Genomic DNA, 22859 nt, shown 5'->3' with positions numbered 1-22859 from the left:
GCAGCCATTGAAACTTCATATTTGGTGGCACTCAGAATCGCCAGAACTATGAAACCTCACACCATTGCTGAAGATTTACTGTTGCCAGTGGCCAAAGACATTGTCCAAGTTATGATAGGAGACAAATTTGTTATAAAATTGAGTGTAATTTCCTTATCTAATGACACTGTCTGCAGAAGAATAGATGACATGTTTGCTGATATTCTTGATCAGGTAATCCAGGAAATTAAATTTGCTCCACTTCCAATATTTAGCATCCAGCTTGATAAATCTACAGATGTTGCAAACTGTTCACAGTTACTGGTTTACGTGAGGTATATTAATGATGGTGACTTTAAAGATGAGTTTCTTTTTTGCAAACCTCTTGAAACTACAACTACTGCATGTGATGTATTTGGCACAGTTGCTTCATTTCTGAAAGAGCATAAGATCTCTTGGGAAATGGTTTGTGGTGTTTGCACAGATAGTGCTCCAGCTATGCTAGGATGTCAATCTGGATTTCAACGTTTGGTACTGAATGAGTCACCAAAAGTTCTCAGAACTCACTGTATGATTGATCAGCAAATATTAGCAATGAATATGCTGCCACAAGAGTTACAAGAAGTAATAAAATCTTCATAAGTTCTGTCAATTTTGTAAAGGTGAGCACTTTAAACAGTGGACTGTTTTCACAACTGTGCAATGAGTTGGATGCGCCAAACAATGCTCTGCTATTTCACACTGAAGTGAGATGGTTGTCAACAGGAAAAGTTTTAAAATGTGTTTTTGAGCTTCGTGATGAACTCAAAACGTTTTTTAATCAGAAAGCAAGACCACAGTTCAAAGCACTTTTCAGTAATAAAAGTGAACTGCAGAAAATAGCTTACTTGATTGCCATCTTTGCCATCTTGAATGAGTTAAATTTATCACTGCAAGGACCAAATGCAACATGCCTTGATTTGTCTGAAAAGATCCTATCATTCCAAATGAAACTTCTGCTTTGGCAAAAAAAAAAAAAAAAAAAAAAGGATGAAAATAAAATTTACATGTTGCCTACCTTATCTGCTTTCTTTGAGGAACATGACATTGAACCAGACAAAAGGATTACGATGATAATTTCTGTGAAAGAACACTTGCACATGCTTGCAGAAGAAATTTCATTGCACTTTCCTAATCTACCTGACACCCCATTTGCAAATTGCCAGAATCCCATTCACAGTCAAAGTTGAAGATGTTCCTGAGACAGCACAAGAGGAGTTCATTGAACTTATTAACGGTGATGCAGCGAGAACTGACTTCTCTACAATGCCAGTTACAAAATTCTGGATCAAGCATTTGCAATCATATCCTGTTCTGTTTGAGACTGTGTTGCGCCTTCTTCTTCCATTTCCAACAACATATCTTTGTGGAACAGGGTTTTCCAGCTTGTTGGTTATTAAGTCTAAATACAGAAGTAGACTTGTGGAAGATGATCTTTGTTGTGCTCTTTCAAGGACTGCCCCAAGAATTTCTGATCTGGTGAGAAAGAAGCAATCTCAACCTTCACACTGACGTTGGCTTTATACACATACTGTCGCAAAATGTAGCAATGTAGTTTACTGTTGTTATATTAAGACTGTTACCCATGCTACACGATGCTTGAAGACAAAATTTCATTTATTTATAATTAGAAATAAATATTTCACAATATATAATTACATATTGTTTTTGTGATTAATCACTATGCTTTAATTTTGTTCAATTTGTAACAATGAAAATACATCCTGCATATCAGATATTTACATTATGATTCATAACAGTAGCAAAATTACAGTTATGAAGTAGCAACAAAAATAATTTTAGGGGAGAAAAAAATGACGGGGGAGTGAATGGAGCTACACAGACCATCTCCCAGGACCAAACTGGATTTACAACAAAAATAAAGACAAATCGTCAGGAAGGAGCAACCAAAAGGCAGCCTGGAGGACCACATAACTAGGGACACAGACTGAACCCTGGTAGGCTTGCGAGGACGCGAGAGGGGGCTAGGAGCCCACGGTCCGCAGCGGCCTGGGCTGGGACCAGCGAATTCAGCTGGGATCAGGGGACTCAGCGGGAAGCTGCTGCCGACTCAGCTGCGTGCTAAGCCCTCGGCAGCAGCCGCACGGACTTGGCTGGGACCAGGGGACTGGGCGGGAAGCTGCTGCCACCTCAGCAGCAACTGCGGCTAAGTCCTGCGAACTCGGCTGAGTGCTACCCCTCAGCTGGTGCCGCAGACTCGGCCGCCCTTAGCTGGGAGTAGTGCCATGGGGTTTAAAGTCCCAGGTGGCTCCACAACGCAGAGTCTGGACAGAGGCTAAATTGGCAGCAGCCACTCATATTGGGCTCCGGCACAGGGAGGGCAGACTGGACTGGAACTGTGTGGGGACACTCGGGATTTGGAGGGTGCTCAGAGCTTTTGCTGAGTGCAGCCACGCAGGACTAGGGTCATCTTACTCCTTCCCAGGGCCTTGGGGAGAGGCTGTGGCCCCTCCCTCAGAGATTCAACCCCACCTGGCAGCCATTGAAATGCTAATTGAGGCCCATTAACAACCAGCATCTGCCCCCACTCAGGAAATCCTCTTACACTGAGCACCTGAGGGAGTTTTTCAGGCAACTCAGAAACCAAGGTTCTTTAGGTGACCTCTACTAATAACTTCCAGGCAAAAAAAAGCTAGAGGAAAGTTAAGACTTGACAGTGGTGGTTAAAGTGAGTCCTCCCTGCCTCATCCAAACCCAGGAGAGGGAGCCACAAATAGCAGAAAACCAACACCCACAGAAAAAATTTGGCAGACTCCAAAGCCCACTGTAATAGCCAAAATGGTGAAAAACAGAAACAAAGCCAAATGAAAGAACAAGAGACCTCTACCGAAGATGAGATAAATGAGGTGCAGTTAAGCAAGTTAACAGAACTAGAATTAAGAACCATGATCTTGAGGAAGCTCAACAGCATGTGTAAGGACATGAGCACCATGATTAAAGTCATAGAAATGTTGAAAATCAACCAGTTGAAAATTAAAAACGACATATCAGAAATGAAAAACACATTGGAAGGTCTAAGAAGCAGAGTAGAGGAAGCTGAGGACCAGATCAGTGAATTAGAAGACAGGGTAGAAAAAAGCAACCAATCAGAAAACCAAAAGGAAAAAACGATTGAAAAACAGGAAGACAGCTTAAGAGAACTGTGGGACAACTGGAAACGGAATAATATTCGCATCATAGGAGTCCCCGAAGAAGAAGAAAATGAGCAAGGGTTAGAGAATATATTCTAAGAAATAGTGACAGAAAACTTTCCTAATTTGGTGAGGGAAGAAGGCATTTAAGTTCAAGAAGCAAAGAGAGCCCCAAGTAAGAAGAACCCAAACAGGCTCCCACCAAGACACATAGTAATCAAACTGCCGAAAATTAAAGACAAAGACAGAATCCTAAAAGCAGCAAGAGATAAGCAACAGGTTACTTACAAAGGAAATCCTATAAGGTTTTCAGCTAACTTTTCACAAGAAACACTACAGGCCAGAAGGGAATGGCATGAAGTAATCAAGGTCATGAAAAACAAGGATCTGAATCCAAGACTACTATACCCAGCAAGGCTATCATTCAAAATGGAAGGTAAAATAAAGAGCTTCCCAGACAAAAAAAAAAAGGCTAAGGGAATACATTAGCACCAAACCAGCACCACAAAAAATGTTAAAAAGACTGCTGTAATTAGCAGGAGAAATGGGAAGAAAAATAGAACCACACTAAACAAAAATGGCAAGAACTAAGTACATATCAATAATCACCTTAAATGTAAATGGATTGAATGCTCCCATAAAAAGACACAGAGTAGCTAATTGGATAAGAAAGCATGACTCATCTATATGTTGTTTACAAGAGACCCACCTCACAACAAAAGACATAAATTGAAAGTGAAGGGATGGAAAAAAATCTTCCAAGCAAACGGAAAGGAAAAAAACAAACAAACTGGGGTAGCAATACTCATATCTGATAAAATAGACTTCAAAATGAATGCCATAACTAGAGACAAAGAAGGCCACTGCATAATATTGAAAGGATCTATCCAACAGAAAGATATAACCTTGATAAACATATATGCACCCAATATAGGGCACCAAAATATATTAAAAATCTTCTGGAGGACTTCAAAGGAGAAATCAATAGCAATACAATCATAGCAGGGGACTTCAACACCCCGTTGCCACCACTGGATAGATCCTCTAGACAAAAAATTAGCAAGGAAACAGAGACTCTAAATAAAGCACTAGATCAAATGAATTTAATAGATATCTACAGAGAATTACACCCCAAAACTACAGAATTCACATTCTTCTCAAGTGCACATGGGACATTCTCAAAGATAGTCCACATGTTAGGGCACAAACTAAGTCTCTACAAGTTTAATAAGATTGAAATTATATCAAGCATCTTCTCAGATCACAATGGCATGAAACTAGAAATCAATTGCAAGAAGAACATACAAAGTCATTTGAACACATGGAGGCTAAATAGCATGTTATTAAACAATGAATGGGTCACCGAGGAGATCAAGGAAGAAATCAAAAAGTTCCTGGAAACAAATAAAAATGAAGACACAACAACACAAAATCTATGGGATGCAGCGAAAACAGTTCTGAGAGGGAAGTTCATAGCACTACAGGCCTACCTCGAAAAACAAAAAAAATCTCTAATAGACTATCGAACCTCACAACTTAAAGAACTAGAGAGCAAACAAAAAGAAAACCCCAGAGCAAGTAGAAGGAAGGAAATAGTAAAGATCAGAGCAGAAATAAACGACATAGAGATAAAAAAAAAAAAAAATTCAAAGGATCAATGAAACAAAGAGCTGGTTTTTCGAAAGGATAAACAAGATTGATGGACCCTTAGCTAGACTCACCAAGAAACAAAGAGAGAACCCAAATACACAAAATCAGAAATGAAAGAGGAGAAGTAACAACCGACACCATAGAAATACAAAAGATTGTTAACAACTACTATGAACAATTATATGGCAACGAATTCGACAATCTAAGCGAAATGGACAAATTTCTAGAAACACATATTCTCCCAAAACTGGACCAGGAAGAGATAGAAAACTTGAACAGACCAATATCAACAGAAGAAATTGAAGTTGTAATCAAGACTCTCCCAGTGAACAAAAGCCCAGGCCCGGATGGCTTCATGGGGGAGTTTTACCGAACATTCAAAAAAGAACTAACACCCATTCTCCTCAAACTATTTCAAAAAATTCAAGAAGAAAGAAGACTTCCAAACTCGTTTTATGAAGCCAGCATAATTCTAATGTCAAAACCAGAAAAAGACACTACAAAGAAAGGAAACTACAGGCCAATATCCCTGATGAACATAGACACCAAAATCCTGAACAAAATACTAGCAAATCGGATCCAGCAATACATCAAAAAAATTATTCACCATGATCAAGTGGGATTCATCCCAGGGATGCAAGGCTGATACAATATTCGCAAATCAATAAACGTGATATACCACATAAATAAAATGAAGAATAAAAACCACATGATCATATCAATAGATGCCGAAAAAGCCTTCGACAAAATCCAGCATCCATTTCTGATAAAAAAGCTCAGCAATGTGGGAATAGAGGGATCATATCTAGACATAATAAAGGCCATATATGAAAGACCTACAGCCAACATCGTACTCAATGGGAAAAAACTAAAAGCATTTCCCTTAAGAACAGGAACAAGGCAAGGATGCCCACTTTCACCACTCTTATTTAACATAGTACTGGAAGTCTTAGCCACAGCAATCAGACAGGAAGAAAAAATAAAAGGGATCCAAATTGGAAAGGAGGAAGTGAAACTGTCATTATTTGCAGATGACATGATACTATATGTAGAAAACCCCAAAGATTCCATGAAAAATTTACTAGACTTAATAAACAAATTTGGCAAAGTAGCAGGATACAAAATTAACGTCAAGAAATTGATGGCATTCTTATACACCAAGGATGAACTCACAGAAAGAGAAACAAGAAAACAATCCCATTTACCATTGCGGCAAAAAAATTAAGATACCTAGGAATAAAGCTAACCAACGAAATAAAGGACCTATTTGCAGAAAACTGCAGGACATTGAAAAAAGAAATAGAGGAAGATATAAAAATGTGGAAGCACATACCCTGTTCATGGATGGGAGAATTAACATCATTAAAATGTCCATATTGCCCAAAGCAATCTATAGATTCAGTGCAATCCCCATCAAAATACCAATGGCATACTTCACAGAATTAGAACAAGTACTTCAAAAGTTCATATGGAACCAAAAAAGACCTCGAATAGCCACAGCAATCTTGAAAAGGAAGGACAAAGTTGGAGGGATCACATTACCAGATTTCAGGTTATACTACAAAACCACCGTAATCAAAACAGCCTGGTACTGGCACAAGAACAGGCATATAGACCAGTGGAACAGAACAGAGAACCCAGAAATGGACCCAAGGCAATATGCTCAATTAATATTTGACAAAGGTGGCAAGAGCATACAATGGAGTAAGGACAGTCTCTTTAATAAATGGTGCTGGGAAAATTGGACAGCTACATGCAGAAAAATGAAACTAGACCATCAACTTACACCCTATACAAGAATAAACTCAAAATGGATAAAAGACTTAAATGTGAGTCATGAATCCATAAAAATCCTAGAAGAAACTGTAGGCAACAAAATTTCAGACATCATACACAGCAGAATTTTCACTGATACATCACCTAAGGCAATAGAAACAAAGGAGAAAATAAACACATGGGACTACATCAAACTTAAAAGCTTCTGCACAGCAAAAGATACAATCATCAAAACGGAAAGACTACCCACTGTATGGGAGACCATAATTGCCAATTATATATTAGATAAGGGGTTAATTTCCAATATATAGAGAGTGCTCATACAACTCAACAAAAGGAAGACAAAGAACCCAATTAAAAAATGGGCAGAGGAACTAAATAGACACCTCTTCAAACAGGACATACAAATGGCTAAGAGACATATGAAGAAATGTTCATCATCACTAATCATCAGAGAGATGCAAATTAAAACAACAATGAGGTATCACCTCACACCTGTCAGAATGGCCGCCATCAACAAATCATCAAACAACAAGTGTTGGCGAGGGTGTGGAGAAAAGGGGACTCTAGTACACTGCTGGTGGGAATGCAGACTGGTGCAGCCACTATGGAAAACAATATGGTGTTACCTCAAATAATTAAAAATTGAACTTCCATTTGACCCAGTGATCCCACCCTAAGAAGCCTGAAACACCAATCAGAAAGAATATATGTACCCCCATGTTTGTAGCAGCACTATTTACAATAGCTAAGATCCGTAAACAGCCCAAGTGTCCATCAGTAGACGAATAGATACAAAAGCTGTGGTACATATTCACGATGGAGTAGTATGCAGCTGTAAGAAAGAAAGATCTCTTTTCCTTTGAGACAACATGGAGGAACCTGGAGAGTATCATCCTGAGTGAGGCAAGCCAAACAGAGAAGGACAATTGTCATATGATCTCACTTATTTGTGGGATATAATTAACATAACAGTCTGAGGAATGGGGTAGCCCCAGAAACGTGGAAGTGGGGTACAGACTGACAATCCCCAGAAGAGGGGATGGTGGGGGAGAGTTAAACCACAGAACTTATATGCATGTGTGCATGAACAATGGACATGGACAACAAACTGGGGACAGGGTGGGGAGGGAGGGAGATGGGGGAATCAGTGGGGGGAAAAGAAGGAACATTTGTAACAAAAATTAATTAATAAAAAAGAAAAAAATAATAATTTTGTGGTTGGGTGTCACCACAACATGAGGAACTGGATTAAAGGGTCACGGCATTAGGGAGGTTGAGAACCACTCCTTTAGAGCTTGTTGGAACCTCAGTTTCCCCACATCAATGCAGACGATTATGTGCACCCTTCCCCTTTCCACACCCTTGCTCTACCAGGAGGACTGAGCCAGCCGCCTGCAGACGGCCTCCGGCCACCTGGAGAAAGTGCTTGCGTGAGCGGTGGATATTTGCGGGGATGAGTATTCTCTGAGTCAAGGATTTCAAGTCGGGCAAGTGTGGCTGCTGCTGCCTGACGACTCGTGTAGACAACGCAATGCCTTCAGCTGGAATGTGTAGCATTTGCGATGGATTTGTTTGTGTCACAGCAGGGAGCACCTTTACACAAATGCTGCTGACTTGAGCACTTTGCACAGGAGCACCGGGGAGCAGACGTGAAAGGGGGAAGGAACCTGGCATCGAGGGTTCTAGCACAAAGGGCGATGGCAGCAGGCACGTGTCCAAGCATTGCCTTCCCTTTGCTGGTAAAGAAAGTCTTCCAAATACTTCTGTCATTTGTCAAACTTGCCCAAGTCCCCCAGAGGCAGTTCCGGTGCAACAGAAGATAAGAGAAGAGAAAACTCTCCCTGCCCGGTCTCACTACTTTCTTTGTTGACCTTTGAGGTCACAAGATGAATCCTCCCGGATGTGTTTATGGAATGTCCTTCCAGACGGGAGCACGAATCAGCAGGAGCCAGGGGCTCAGCTTCCAGAAGCCTGACCTGGGGCCGCCAAGGCTGGGTGCGAACTTTGCCCTGCGCCTTCGGAGTGGAGGTGAAGGGCACGGGCAGTTCTGCAGCCGCTGGCCCCGCCATGCCTAGTGCTTGCCTAGCTGGCCCCTTGTTCTGAGGGCCATGCGCCACCTCCTCTGGTACAGCTAGGCTTTGTTCCTCCACCGACTCGTCTTTCTTCGTTGTTTCTCACATGCCCCTGCCTTCGGATTTCTGTGGATTCCTGCCTCAGGCACGGCGTTTTGATGCCCTCCTCACATCTGGGTCGCAGTGCCAAGAACAACTCTGTTCGGGTAGGAGGCTATTATCTGGCTTAAAACAAAGACCGACAGTGGCTTCTCTCCACTAGTGCTCGCTGCATTTACATGGGAATTTATTCTGGGAGCTGTTTAGAGTCTCTTTCAAGTCTCTCCCCCCCAACATATTTCTGTTACAGAGTTGCTTTGCTTTCATTGTTTTTCCTGATTTATTTATTTATTTATTTTGATTTGAGAGAGAGGAAAAAAGAGGGGGAGAGAAACATTGATGTGAGAGCGAAACATCGATCAATCGTCTCCCGCACGTGCCCTGACCGGGAATGGAACTCACTGTTTTGTGGTGTACCGGACGGTGTCGGGGCATCACTCCACCGAGACAACAGGCCAGGGCTGCTTGCTTGTTAACTGGATGACTATCAGAGCTTGTCTTTCTGAGCCTGGGTGTAAGGCCCCAGCATCCCCTCCTGCACCATTACTCAGCCCCAAGGATCTTGGCTGGGCCCACACTGAGGCATACAATGGGTATTGTTACCATTTGTGCAGACTTGAGCATTATCACCAGTATCTGATTGTGTGATAGACCTTGCATTGTCTTCCAGAATTGTTAGCTTTTCCAACCTTAGGGCCTTGAGTTCAGGGTGTCCCTCCCTGGGTGACCAGGCAGCTCCTGGATTTAGCTGGAGGGGCTGGATCCAGAGACAGCGCCTCTGTATCCACATCTCAGGGCCTTAATGACATGTGCTAAGCTGCTAAGCACAGTAGCTGGCCTTCTCACCAGTCCCTATTCTTTTATTTTTTTTAATCACTGTTTTTTTAATTTGTTTTCTTTTATTGGTTTTTAGAGAGGAAGGGAGAGGGAGAGGGAGAGAGAAACATCAATGAGAGAGAACATTGATCAGCCGCCTCCTGCATGCCCTCCACCGGGGATTTGGCCCACAGCCTGGGCATGTGCCCTGACCCAGAATCGAACCAGCGACCTCTTGGTGCATGGGTCCACGCTCAGCCACTGAGCCACACTGGCCAGGCACCAGTCCCTATTCTTGTTTTCAGGGAGTTGCATTGTCCCATCTGCCACTTTGTATAGAGATTTACGAATTTGCTAAATGAAGACACAGGAGGGGCTGGGCACCACACAGGCAGCTCACTTGTCCCCAGAGTACCGTCTGTGTGCCTCCAGAGTGACCTGCTCTTAGACTGGGTGTGCCTAGACATCAGCCTAGTTTCCTCCAGCCAAGAGGATGTTCTGCCCTCCCAGACAGAGTGTGCACTTGGCAGTGAGGGCAAGAGAGGCCTGGAGAGGTCAGCCAGCAGGACCCCGACCATCAGGCCCAGGCAGAACAATGAGCATCCCTTATCTTTGAAGATGCTTCCAGGTTCACGAATCTGCTCCTGATGATGTAAACAGCAGAGGCGAGTCCTAGTCCTCCCAGCTGGGCAAGGGGGGAAACGCACAGATTTGCACCGGAGAGGCTGGTGCGGAGGTGTAGCGTGGTTTCTACCTGCTGGTCCGCAAGGTGAGACTGCGTGGCTCAGCGGGGCTGAGCTCCGTGTCTTTCCAAATGCTGCCAAGTTGAAGTAAGCCTAGAGTTTTCTTGGTGTTTTGTCTTCCGTTTCGCCAACCACATGGATTCTGAGAAGGCACAGCCTCGTCCACTCCTCACCACCTTTTTCAGGCCTGGCAAGTAAAACTCAGCAGACGTGGGTCCATTTGCTCTCTAAATCCTTAGTGCAGCTGCAGGAGAATCTCTGGGGCATGGGGAGGAAGAGCCAGAATTCCTGGGGTGGGAACAGGTTCCGAGACGGCACTTTCCCGTTAGTTCCAGCAGACAGTGGACTAGCCTGCACCAGCAGACACGTGAAAGCCAACGTGCACGCCTAACATTTCATAACCTGCCTCCCACAAAACAGAAGGCGCTCTTATCCTCACGCTATTCTCTGCCTCATTCTTGACATTTTTATTGTGCTGAGTCTATAGCAGACTTCGCATTCCTGACACCTCCCACTTGAACTGGCTCCTGGTCCCTGCTGGCGTGAGGATCCTAGTCACTCGCTGTACTCCAGAGAACATTCTTGGCTCCCTTTCTGGGCAGACACACTCCTCCTCACCTTGACATTGAGGACCTGCTGCTTCTTATTCTTTTCTGCTCCAGTAAATCCAGGCCAGTCAAGATTCACTGTCCCTGGGGCAGGGTTTGGGTTTGATGCTGGGATAAGGGGGCTTTTCCTCGTGTGTTGGGTGAGAAGTAAGCATTGCCTTTCTGCTCCTGTTTCCTGGCTTTGCAATAGTGCTGACCCCACGCAGAAAGATCCGGCTCCATTTCCAGACCCTGGTCTGGCCTGCACACAGCTGAGTGTAGCTTTGAATTCTCCTGCTTACTCCAGACAAGGCAATACGGAACCTTTCCTGGGTTCCTTGCTTATGGCCCAGGCTGAGCTGCTGGTTGGCCTCCTGGGCTCTGTGAGAATGGAGCTGCCAGTAGCTGAGGGACACAGTCTGGGCCAGCTCTGTGCCTTCCCTGCCCACATGCCACAGTCTGGAGTTTGGGTTCGTTGCAGCCTAGGGCAAAGGAAGTCGGTGTTTTAGTGCTGAGTGTCACCAGCTCAGCAATGCCTAAGGTATGTTGGTGTGGGTGGTGACAGTCACCAGAAAGAGGGAAAGGGGAAGGAAGGGAACACTAACAAACGGGGGCGGGAAGGAAGGGAAGGGAGGAAAACAAGTCCACGAAGCGACAGTAGTGCACAGCAGCGGCTGGGTGCCACCTTCCGTCCTCTCGGGCTCCGACGCCATCTGTCACCATCGCTGTTTCAACGTGAGCACAGGAGCCGGATGCCTGCGCTCGCTCCAGAGAAAACATTCTTCCATTTAGAACTGTCCTGCCTCCCACGGTCCCCTGGAACGGGAATGAGCATAACCCTTCTTACCTAACAGTGAGAAGTCTTAACCAAAAGATTTTAAAATGCTTTGTAAAATAAACAAATCACTTGTGCAAATATAAGATGGTATTTTTCTCCTATCCACCTCAACACTTGAATACACACTATTAGTACAACCCCCCAAAGTTCATTTTAAGATGCTGGCTTCAAATATCCTTAAGAAAGTCACCATGACACCTGGTTGAGCATATTGCCTAGCACATAATAGATGCTTAATAAACATCTGGACTTGAATTAGTGACTGAATAAAGGTAAGAACAACATAGTGAAGACTATTTTAGTAAGAAGATCCCTAAGGGTCAACACTGATTGCTTTTTGAAACACTTTATGGCTTTTGTTCTGGGCCCGAGGATGCAAGGGCAGGTGAGCTCTCCACAGGCACCATCACTGGCAAACCTGTGACCACACCGAGCGCTTGTGCAAGGGACACGGACAGGGCACATGATGAGATGTTGACTCTGCCCAGGACATTCTGGAGAGGTCTCCAGGTATGCAGGTCCTGAGGTTGCTGAGGTCTCACCAGGCAGACCAGGCCCACTATGACAGAGACCTGCTATACTTGGGTATGGCTGGGTCAAATGGAAGAGGTGTGTGTGTGTGTGTGTGTGTGTGCGTGTGTGTGTGTGAAGGTAGGGGCCTTGGTGAGAGAAAACACAGACAAGGTAGAGATCCTTAAATGCCTCTGGCCAATACCAGCTTTCACTGGTCACTATATAGTTTTTAGTGTCTTCTATATGACCAACCATTGGCAACAGTGGATTTCAGTTATTAAATCTTCTTGGGAAACTGAAATACATCATATAAACTGCTGCTTGGTCACTGGGGAGTGTCTGGGTATCTTCATGTCTCGTTAGGGCCTCCGACCTGATGGCAGAAGGAAAGGATTTCTGATCTTCTAAGCACCTCATGGTGCTTATGTGGTTTCTAGTCTGTATCCCTCTCTGCTGTGAACTACCTCATGGTAAAATCTCTCTGTTCTTTGAGCATGACAGAACTTTAATAAATGTATGTATAGCTGTGTGGAGGAAGGATGGAGGGTGGAGGAAGAAGTATGGATGGATGGATGGGATGGACAGGTGAATGTTCAGAGTCCTACAAAAGCCTTTAAGCCCTGCCTCTGTCTCCTAAGGAGACAAATATACATATTTACCATGAGTACTTGTTTATCATTAGCCTTTCAAGTCTCCCATAAGCACAGAGCCCAGAAGAAATCAGTCTGGAATGAAAAGAGACAAGGCTATCGCCCTAAAGAATTTAGTGAGAAGCCAGGTCAGGGCTTATCAGAAGTGCAGCCAGCACAGGGTCCGAGGCCTGGGGGAGGAGTACACGCAGGAAGGCTCTGCAAAGCCTCAAGCTCCCAGATGCCAGCAAGGCCAGCAAAAGTGGCCCAGTGCTGGCCACCGCGGACACCTCTGCAGTAGAACGCCCTGGGAGCCAAGAGACCCATCGGGGAGAATGCGAGCAGATGAAAGACCATGGTGTTCCCCGCTCCTGGGCTCCTGCCACCCTGCGGCTCCCTGGGATGTACTTGTGATGTTTGGATGCTCCTCTCACAAAGGCCTGCAGAGAGAAAAACAGCCACTCAATATCTAATAAATTATCCACCATGTCGCTGCTTCTGCTGGCCTCATCATGACACTTCTTGTGATTGTAGCCATAATTATCCTGTAATTGCTGAGATAATCTTGCTTACGGAACTACGACAATGACAAAAGTTCCCATTTGTTTGGGTGTTTTTTGTTCCGAACACTGATTTATGCTGAATCATTCTCAGTTACACAAGAGTCTATGTATTCTGAAGAGTAGAGCACCCCCACCCCTAACCCCTACGAGGCAGGGTCTTTGGAGGCTGGAAGGGAATGTCACAGCCTGTTTCTTGCTTTTCTCTTGACTCAAGGGCTGCACCTTCCAGAGGTCACTAAGCATACCCTTTCCACAAAACAGGCCACTAAAATGGGGTCCTTGAGCATCTAAGGGCCACCAGCCAGCAGAGGACAGTGGATACTTGCAGGACGGCAGAGGGTCTGAGTTCTCACAACTCTAACAGTGACTGTCCCTAGAATTCAGAACCAGCCTTTGATGATATATGTCATTATCTCTCTTTTTTTAAATTATTTTTATTTTTATTGAATTTATTGGGGTGACATTGGTTAATAAAATTACGTAGGTTCCAGGTGCATAATTCTATGATACATCATCTGTATATTGTATTGTGTTCACCACCCCAAGTCAAGGCTCCTCCCATCACCATTTATCCCCCTTTACCCTCTTCTATGCCCCCCTCCCCTTTCCCTCTGGTGATCACCATACTGTTGTCTATGTCTATGAGCTTTTGTTTGTTTATTTATTTATTTTTGCTTAATCCCTTCACCTTTTCCATCAAGCCCCCCACCCTCTCCCCTCTGACAGCTGTCGATCTGTTCTCTGTATCTATGAGTCGGTTTCTATTTTGCTTGTTAGTGTTATTATCTCTTTTATCAAAGTACAGAATTGAATTCCAGAAAAATATCACAAATTGTCAACATACTTAAAGAGTATTTATTAAACAGTCCATATTATTGCTTGGTGCCGGCTGTCGAACAGTCTTTGAAAAGCTATTTCCTGCAATCTGAGTACAGATTATGCATGGCAGGCACCTGGAATACACGGGGTATATGGAAACATGAGCAATGGTGTGAGTCAGACATGCCAGTCAGTGAGCATCGGTTTTCAGAACAGCAGCGAAATGGAGAATACTTGAGAGGAATACCTGAGTGTGAGCTGAAGATAGGGCTTAGAGACCTAAGTCGCTTAACTGATGAACTGGTTCATTTCTTTAACTTTATTTATTGAGGATCTATTAAGTGACAAGTATCAAATGAGGCGGAGAGAGTTTTCGAAAAGAATATGCTGCTGCCTGAGGCTTTGAGGAGCTCACATTCTGGTGAGAAGTAGGGAATGTACTTTATGAATAGAGTAGGACGTGTTAAGAAAGCATGATGGGTGGATTCAGCCTGAGGAGATGGGACCCAGGTTTGAATCGGGAGGGAAGGGTTGGTGAGCTTCTGAAAGGTTTGCCGAGGGCATTTCAGACCTGGAAGCTGGAGATCAAGAAGCAGTTACAAGACTGTGGAACGTTCTGTGTGACGAAAGTCCGTGGAGCGAGGATGGGGAGGGGGTGTGGCTGGAGACAGCCTGGAGGTTCTGAGCATCCTGCAAAGAGGTGGGTTTTCCCCTCAAAGGCTCTAAATGGAGAGGCACGAAGAGACTCACTCTGGCCAATGAGGAGGAGCACGGATGGGAGGAGGGGAGCAGGGGCCAAGTGGGAAAGCAGCCGAATCAGTGGGGCTAGAAGAGAAGCTTCCAGACAGATGAGAGTGGAGACTAGTTCATCCCCTTAACCCTTGTGTTTCTCCGTGCTCTCTTTTCAGTGTCTTTGGGGTGCTACCACACATCGCTATTCTATCCTCTGATTCTCCTAACCTGCTTCTTCCGGGAGCCTTCCTCAACTTTTTTCTTGGGTCCTGAAATCCAGCCCCTGTTTCTGTGATGTCAGGCTACACAATACCAGTTTTTCATCTTGGCTGGGATGAGAGAGCAGTTTCAAAATTACACATCACAGGTTGGACTTAACCCGAAGTCCCTCCTTTATGATCTAAATAATTAATTTATGTTTTCTCTTTTCAAGTTATAAGTCCTCACCTGAAGCTGAAATTATTTGTGTAAGGACCTGGATCTCTCCCTACTTTCTCTGTCAAGGGTGTTTATAATTCACAGGTCAAGTCTCAGTTGATATGAACAGAATTTTATTGGATACCTGTTACTTACATTTCACATTACTATTCCAGTTTGGCTTTAAGAAAGAATTCGAATATTGTTCAATGGCCAAAGGAAGGTTCAGGCCATTGAGGAAAGTGTTCAGGCCAGGTGTTCCATGCAATAAACAGCCCCTACTTGGTTCTGAACTTGGCCAGTCTTTGGCTAATGGTGAATGTCTGTCCTTCTCGGGAGTATTGCGTATTTGCTTGGAGGAACTCTGATGATTCAACAGCCTCAAACTTCATACACACAAACATCTGCCTCTGGGATCATAGTCACAGTTGTTTCCAAAGCATTTCTATGAGCAGTGATACATACAAGTGCTCCCTAGGTGGCCTCCGAAAGAGTTCCGCTCTGGGCTGGCCCTCTCCCTAGTTGCTCTACCGAGGGTGCTGATAACCCAGGGGTCAAGAGTCAGCCAACATATGATCGCAGATTTATTGGATCCCTACAGTTTACACATCACACCTATTTCAGGTTGTGTCCAAGAAAGAGTCTAGGCTCTGAGTCTCAGCAAAAGTCTGTTTTAATTCCTCCCACTACCAACTAAGCTTGTGTGTGGTGTGGCGCAGCCTTCCTATGCACTGTTGTGAAAACTAATCTGTCTTAAACACGTGCAGAGCCTGATGCAGACTGGCCATCTGGACCCCCAGCTGCCTACCAGTGGGCAGAAACGAGAGAAGGGGGCTAGTCTCTGGAATGCTTTTCAGATCATACATCTCCAACCACAGTGAGGAGGCAGCCTCTCTTTTAGAGAAGGTAAATCAATTTGCCTAAAAACAAACAAATCTACATTTTTGGGGGCCTGTTTCCCCTTTCCCAAAGGTAACATATTCTGAAGAATAAAACAAAAGAAAGATAAATACATCGATTCAGTACCTCCTGTATATGTGATTTTCTGTTAAGTATCATACAGATTCTACAGGGTCACAAAGAAACCAAGACTTGGCCTCTGACCTCATGGAACCTACACTCTACTTGGGGACATACAGACCTGGATGAATACCTTACAGGCCCTAACATGAAAGGATATGGTCTCTCCCACCCATATACAGATCAACTTTTTTTTTGTATCCTCACCTGAGACATTTTTGCATTTATCTTCAGATAGAGTAGGAGGGAGAGAGGGAGGAAGAGAGAGAGAGAGAGAGAGGAACATTGATGTGAGAGAGACACATCAACTGGTTTCCACCCACACAACCCCAACCAGGGCCGGGAACAAACTGCAACCGAGGTACATGCCCTTAGCGGGAACCAAACCCTGGTCTCTCTGGTCCGCGGGCCGATGCTCTAACCACTAAGCCAAACTGGCCAGGGAAGATCAAATTTTTTTTTAAAAAAACAGTGGAAACCACAGAACTTACATGTATATAAAAATTTTATATTTTCTGGTTGTGAAATTCTGGACAAGTTAATTGAATTGAGGATGAATTTTCTCATGTGTTTGTGCCCTTGTTTATTGGTTCTTTAAGCACATGGTTCAGGTCATGAGGGTAGCTGCGGTGTCCGAGATCCGAGAGGCGGGCCAGAGGCAAGCTAAAAACTCCCAGGCAGGGGCCGATGCCGCAGGCCACAGGGGGAATTGCTTCTTCCCCAGGGAAACCTCAGTTTTTCCCGAAAGGACTTTCAAATGATTGGAGGAAGCCCACCTAGATTGTCAAGGATAATCTTTACTTAAAGTGAGTTTAAGTAAATGTTAATCACTTCTGTAAAATACCTCCACAGCAACATGTAGATCAATGTTGTTTTTTTAAAATTAAGTTTATTGGGTGAAACACGGGTTAATAACATTATGTAAGTTTCAGGCAGACAAGGATGTAATCTAACATCTGTAAGCTCCATCGTGTCCACACCACACAACGTTTCATCTCCTCCTATCACCCGTAGCCCGCCTTCCCCTCCTCACACCCACCATTGAAAACCACCATTCTGTTGTCTGTTCTGTTGTCTGTTTGCTGATTTTGTTTGATATCCCACAGATGAGTGAAATCATATGGTTCTTGCCCTTTTCCGCCTGATTTACTTCACTTAGCATGATATAGATCGGTGTCTGATTGGATACCTGGCTCTAGCCTGGCAAGGGGGACACATCAAACTGACCATCTAGTCCCCTCAAAGGATGTAGTCATGAGCACGGAAGAGGTTTCAGAAACCAGTGTTCGACCTCCCCATGCACAGGGGAGAGGTCTGCAGTGCTTGGTTTGTACAAGATCTTGGAAACTGATATTTGCAACCCACTGGCGTGTCTCCACGAGGATTTCAAAGGGATCCTTACAGAGGTCTGGGGTCTAGATTGTTTCTTAATCAGGGCCTGAAGGAGCGGAATGTATACAGCAGGTGTGGAAACAGTATTTTTCATTTGGGTCACAAGAGTATTGGAACTGGGCCTGAGGCTTAGTCCTACCCTTTGAGGACAGGACCCAAGACTACCACTTCACTCCTATGTCCCTGGGGCCAAGACCAAGTGTGGCAGGTAATAGGTGCTCCAGGGCATTGGTGGGCTTCATGAATTGAATGCATGCATGGAATTCAGGCCAGCTGGATGTTCAATATATTGATTTTATTCATAGGAATGCAGAATGAAAATATTCTAAGTGTGAATAAGTGTGAAATATGGTGTATTCTGAGTTCCCTCATCAGTCCAATAGAAATAGTAGTATATAACTTATTGAATAGCTGTATTCTAAGGAATACACACACACACACACACACACACACACACACATTTAGCACAGTACTTGGTGCATAGTAAGTGCTCAGTAAATGGCAGTGATTACTGTAATCAACCTTATTGCGCACTATCCAATTCCAGAAGATGCTGTTGGTGCTTGCTCATACTTTTCCCAGCCACTGCACCCATCCCCCTGGCTCTGAGTGTCGAGTACCAACAGCTCACAGCTGTGCCTTTCTCCAGAGCATTGCCCTTCACTGAAGCAATATGTTCAGTAGGCAGTTATGCCCCCAAGAGATAGCCCACGGCCAATGACTGACCCTTGTGAAGAGACAAAGAGTTAGCCTCCTTGTCTTAAGGTGGGACCAACCCCCAAGCTCAGGGTGATCAAACTGCAGCTATTCTCCAGCTGAGCTCACATCCCGGAATTTCCCCTGCCCTCTCTGCTGCCTCACTATCTTTCCCCTGAGAACATGCCCTCAATAAATTACTTGGGCAAGAGTCCTTCTCCCAGCGTCTGCTTCTAGGAAACCCACTCTAACACAAACCGTTACTTGAAGAGAGCTCCCCTTCTTTGCCTGTGCAATAAATGAGACATCTTGTTCATTGTGATTCTTACATTCAGAGCCTTGGGCAAGTCTTTGCCACGTGATATTTTTAGCTAGAAGAGGAAAATGATCTTGTCTCTGCAGCTGGCACCTGGTTCAGCCACATCAGACTTCTGCAATCAGAGAGGCTGGGGCATTAGCTTACATTTTGCCTAATTCTTCCTGGTCAAGTCTATTAGCCTGATCTGCTCTTTAAACTGAATAATCATACTATCAATTATCAAGGCTTGAATTTCAGGAAAAACACTCATCTAGCCAACCAGTCATTCATCTGTTCATCCATCTAACAGTTATGGACTATTGTCCATGTAGCCAGGTACTGTGCTAGGTAGGTGCTGAGAATGTGGTTACAAACATAGATGAGACATAGTACCTGACCTCTAGGAGCTCACATTCTGGAGGAAGAAATGAACAAGCAAATAGGCAACTGCAATAAAATTTGCCATCCATGCTATCTAGGAGAACACACAGAAACTTCTAAACCAATCTAGAGGTTCAAAATGGCTTGGTCTTCATTGTGGTTGACATAAACAAGAAATAAATAGAATGGATATCCCTTAGCACACTGCAAAGCAGAGCAGTTACTTCAAAGGATAAGGTGTTACAATGTAGAAACGATATGTAGTTTTAAACACAAAGAATAGTTGCCTAGTGATGGACAGAATAATGAGATATAAATGCAAAGGACTCTGCCTGCTGTGTTATTGTTGCTACAGCTTTTGTCCCACTCAAAGACTTACTTCCTGGGGATGCAAAGAAAGAGCAGCTGAATTAGATGATTTCTGCCTGGGCTCTGGCTTTATCAGTGGCAATCATAACCAGGTTCCCCAACTGCCTTTCCACCCGATGTCATGGCTGATCACTGAAAGACATGGTCAAGATAGCGGGGTCTCACTGCATGGCTGCCTTGTTGTTGCTTATTCCTCCTATTTCATTCATCAATCTATTCCTGCAAGACATGCAGAGGTTATAGCATAGCTATGAGGTTAGGAGTGTTAAGTGTTCTATGTTGATATTAGTGTGGCTGCTGCTAATGGGAAAATAATTACTACTCTGTGCCTTTATAGCCATTTTCATTGCCTTCTGGTGGTTCTGTAGTTATTCAGATATAGATGGTGATGACATCATACACAGTAGTTATTATTGATTTTGCTATAGAATTGGGGTGGGCAGAGTCTTAAAGGAGGAGGTGTTTGGGAGAAGCTGTGACTTGATAAATACTTAATTTTTCTTGAGACTTCTTTTTGTCTATGTAGAGAGTCCTCTTTGGCTATAACAATGTAAAATCCTAAAAATACCAATGATTTGGTGATTCAAGAACCCCAACACATTATTCACAACTCAGCTCTATTGGTCACAATGTGCTGGAAAGGTAAGAAGTGTCCTGGTCTTCTGCCCCCTTCACCCAATTTCCATCTGTCTGTCTCCTGTGCTCCACCTCTGGTCATTCCCAAAGCCCAGTGACCATACTTCCCAAGCATCACACTCCGTTGCCTCCTCTTTGGTCCTGATCATGGCTCTGGTAGGACAGCTGTGCGCTTCTCTCTCCCGGACACCTTACTCATTCATCCTCCACCTCTATTCCAGCTACTTCTATTCACCAACCGTGTCAGTTTCTTATCAAAAATTCTCCTTATTGATTACAGAATAAAATAAAATCTTCATTCCAAGATGCTTCAAGATCTAATTCCTACCCACCTTTCCAGCTTCACCTCCTTTCACAGTTCCTTCTCATTCCCAGTAACACCTTGTGTGACTCGTTACTTATTCTTCACCAAAGTACCTCATGCCTTCTCCGCATGTGCACACTTACGTCCTGGAATGCTCTGATTCTTCAGAAGCTAGTTCTGAGAACTTTCCATGTCTCACCTGAGCAAACATGCTCGTATCTTTCCTGTGCATTGGGTGTTCTACTTAAAGCCTAGAGATGACCACGCTATATCGTAACAGTATGTTGATTCATCTGTTTCCTCACAAGACTGTGAACCTCTAGAGATTCATGAGATTTTTCTCCCTGTGATTTCCAGTACCTGGCACAGTGTCAGGAACATGGCAATGATTTATTATGTGCTGAATACATGAGTGAAATAGATTTCCTCCTCATGTGTTAGGATCTTCTGGATTAAAATGAAAGATAAATCAGTTATACTTAATAAGGATCATACAAGATATTTTTATCAACTGATAGTCACAGTCACACAGTCACATCTGTTAAAAGGCTAGCCTCTCTTTCTTTATGATTCTTGCACATGCTGTTCTCCCTGACTGGAACACTAGTGTTTTTCACTAGAGACCCCGCGAGACTATTTTTAATGGGTTGTTTACAACTAGGAATACTCCTACAGAGACCCAGAATCCCAAAGTATTCAGATTTTTTCCTGCAATCAACTAAATTAAATATCCCTAGTCTATGATTTTTATCACAAGGTTCTACAAAGTTCAGCCATGTGAGTGGCATTTTTTGTGCATCAGAAATGATTGAATATCAGTGCTCACATAGGTCAAACTAATACTTAGCAAATCCATTCATTAATGATGGTGCCAAGGTGAACATCAAAGTGTCTCTATTTAAATATTCCAGATTCCAAATGAAAGGACTGTTTTCCTTATCTCAGCCTGAGTCTCCCTGGGTTATGTCTCCAAAGCTACTCAGAAGGGTCTGCTAAGCCCACTGCTTCTTTTCTTCTCCCAAGATCATAAATACTTGGAGAGCTGTGCAGACATAATCTTTTGCAGGGTCACTTATGAAAGTATGTATAGCTAATTAGCAAAAGCCCAGCACAACGTAGGTACACAGCAAATGTCTCTGAATGAATACTAAGTGGCAGAGATGTTAGTTATGTTATAGAGAGAATCTTCCATCGGTTGGGATGGACGGGCTTATGGGACGGTGGATTGAGATTCCTTTCCGAAATGAAAGTCACACTTTTTGGCTATTTGTTCCCGAAACTTTCTCTCCACTGTCCTGCTCCTGATCCAGGTGATCAACACCCACAGGATGTGACCCACTAGCTGTTCCCTGAATTGTGTAGCCCACAGCCTTTACCTCAGACTTTATTGCGCATTCCACCCTTTACTGTTGGCAACGCAAAATCTCACATCCAAGATTTCTTTACCAGAATTGTCTTCGATGCCCCTCCTCCCAACAGAGACTGCATTTGCTCAGGTCACTCAAAATATCATCTCAGGATGTTGACAGAACACTTCAGACCCAAGTCCCTGCACCGCCCCATGTGTCTCATGTTATCTGACGTACCTCTTGGCTATTTCCCAGCCCCAGAGACAGGGATGACTCCCCCCAACCAAAGATCTGGACAGAAAAGCGGCCAAGAACACAGGCCTGCCCCCATAAGGATTTTTCCTTTGCTACCAGTCAGATTCAGATGTCATCTGACATGGGTCAAAGCTTCGCCTCCACTCAGTTCTCTCCTCACACTGGAAAAGTGATGGAAGAGAAGGCAGAAAGAGAGGTTAAGCCCAGAACCCGTGTATTTTTCTTGGACTACAGTCAGGACTGCTCTGGACAGAAAGAAGGTGTGAGTGGAGGGTGCTGTGTAGCTCAAGGCCACCACAGCTGTGGGGCCGGTGTCGCTTAGCAGGAACCGTGAGCTGGCTCAGGGAGCACGGCTCCAGTTTCCCTGGACGTGGTACCCTTCTCTCCTCCAGGAGATGAGGTCCTGCTCCTCGCTCCCCTGGCTTTACCGTCTCCTCTGGTCTACCAGCTGTCACCTCCCTCCCAATCTTCCTCGTTCCCTGTTCTGTGACACTTGTTGAATGTGACAGGGGTTGAAGTCACTGCAGTACACCTTGTGATTGTGAGGTAATTGGATAACATTATTACCTTCTCGGAAATTCTTCAAAATGGTCACGGGGGAGTGAGCCCTTCCTCTCTTGGCCAGTGTCCCTGTGGTCAGATAAGGTGACTGTGCATTCCATCCCAGACGTGTCATCAGCCATTCTCCCATAGTTGGGCACTTCCGCGGAGACACCGAGGGTGTGACAGTCC

This window comes from Molossus molossus, unplaced genomic scaffold (genome assembly GCF_014108415.1).
Source record: "Molossus molossus isolate mMolMol1 unplaced genomic scaffold, mMolMol1.p scaffold_m16_p_9, whole genome shotgun sequence".
Taxonomy (NCBI): Eukaryota; Metazoa; Chordata; class Mammalia; order Chiroptera; family Molossidae; genus Molossus; species Molossus molossus.
Note: the sequence above shows the minus strand (reverse complement) of the source record.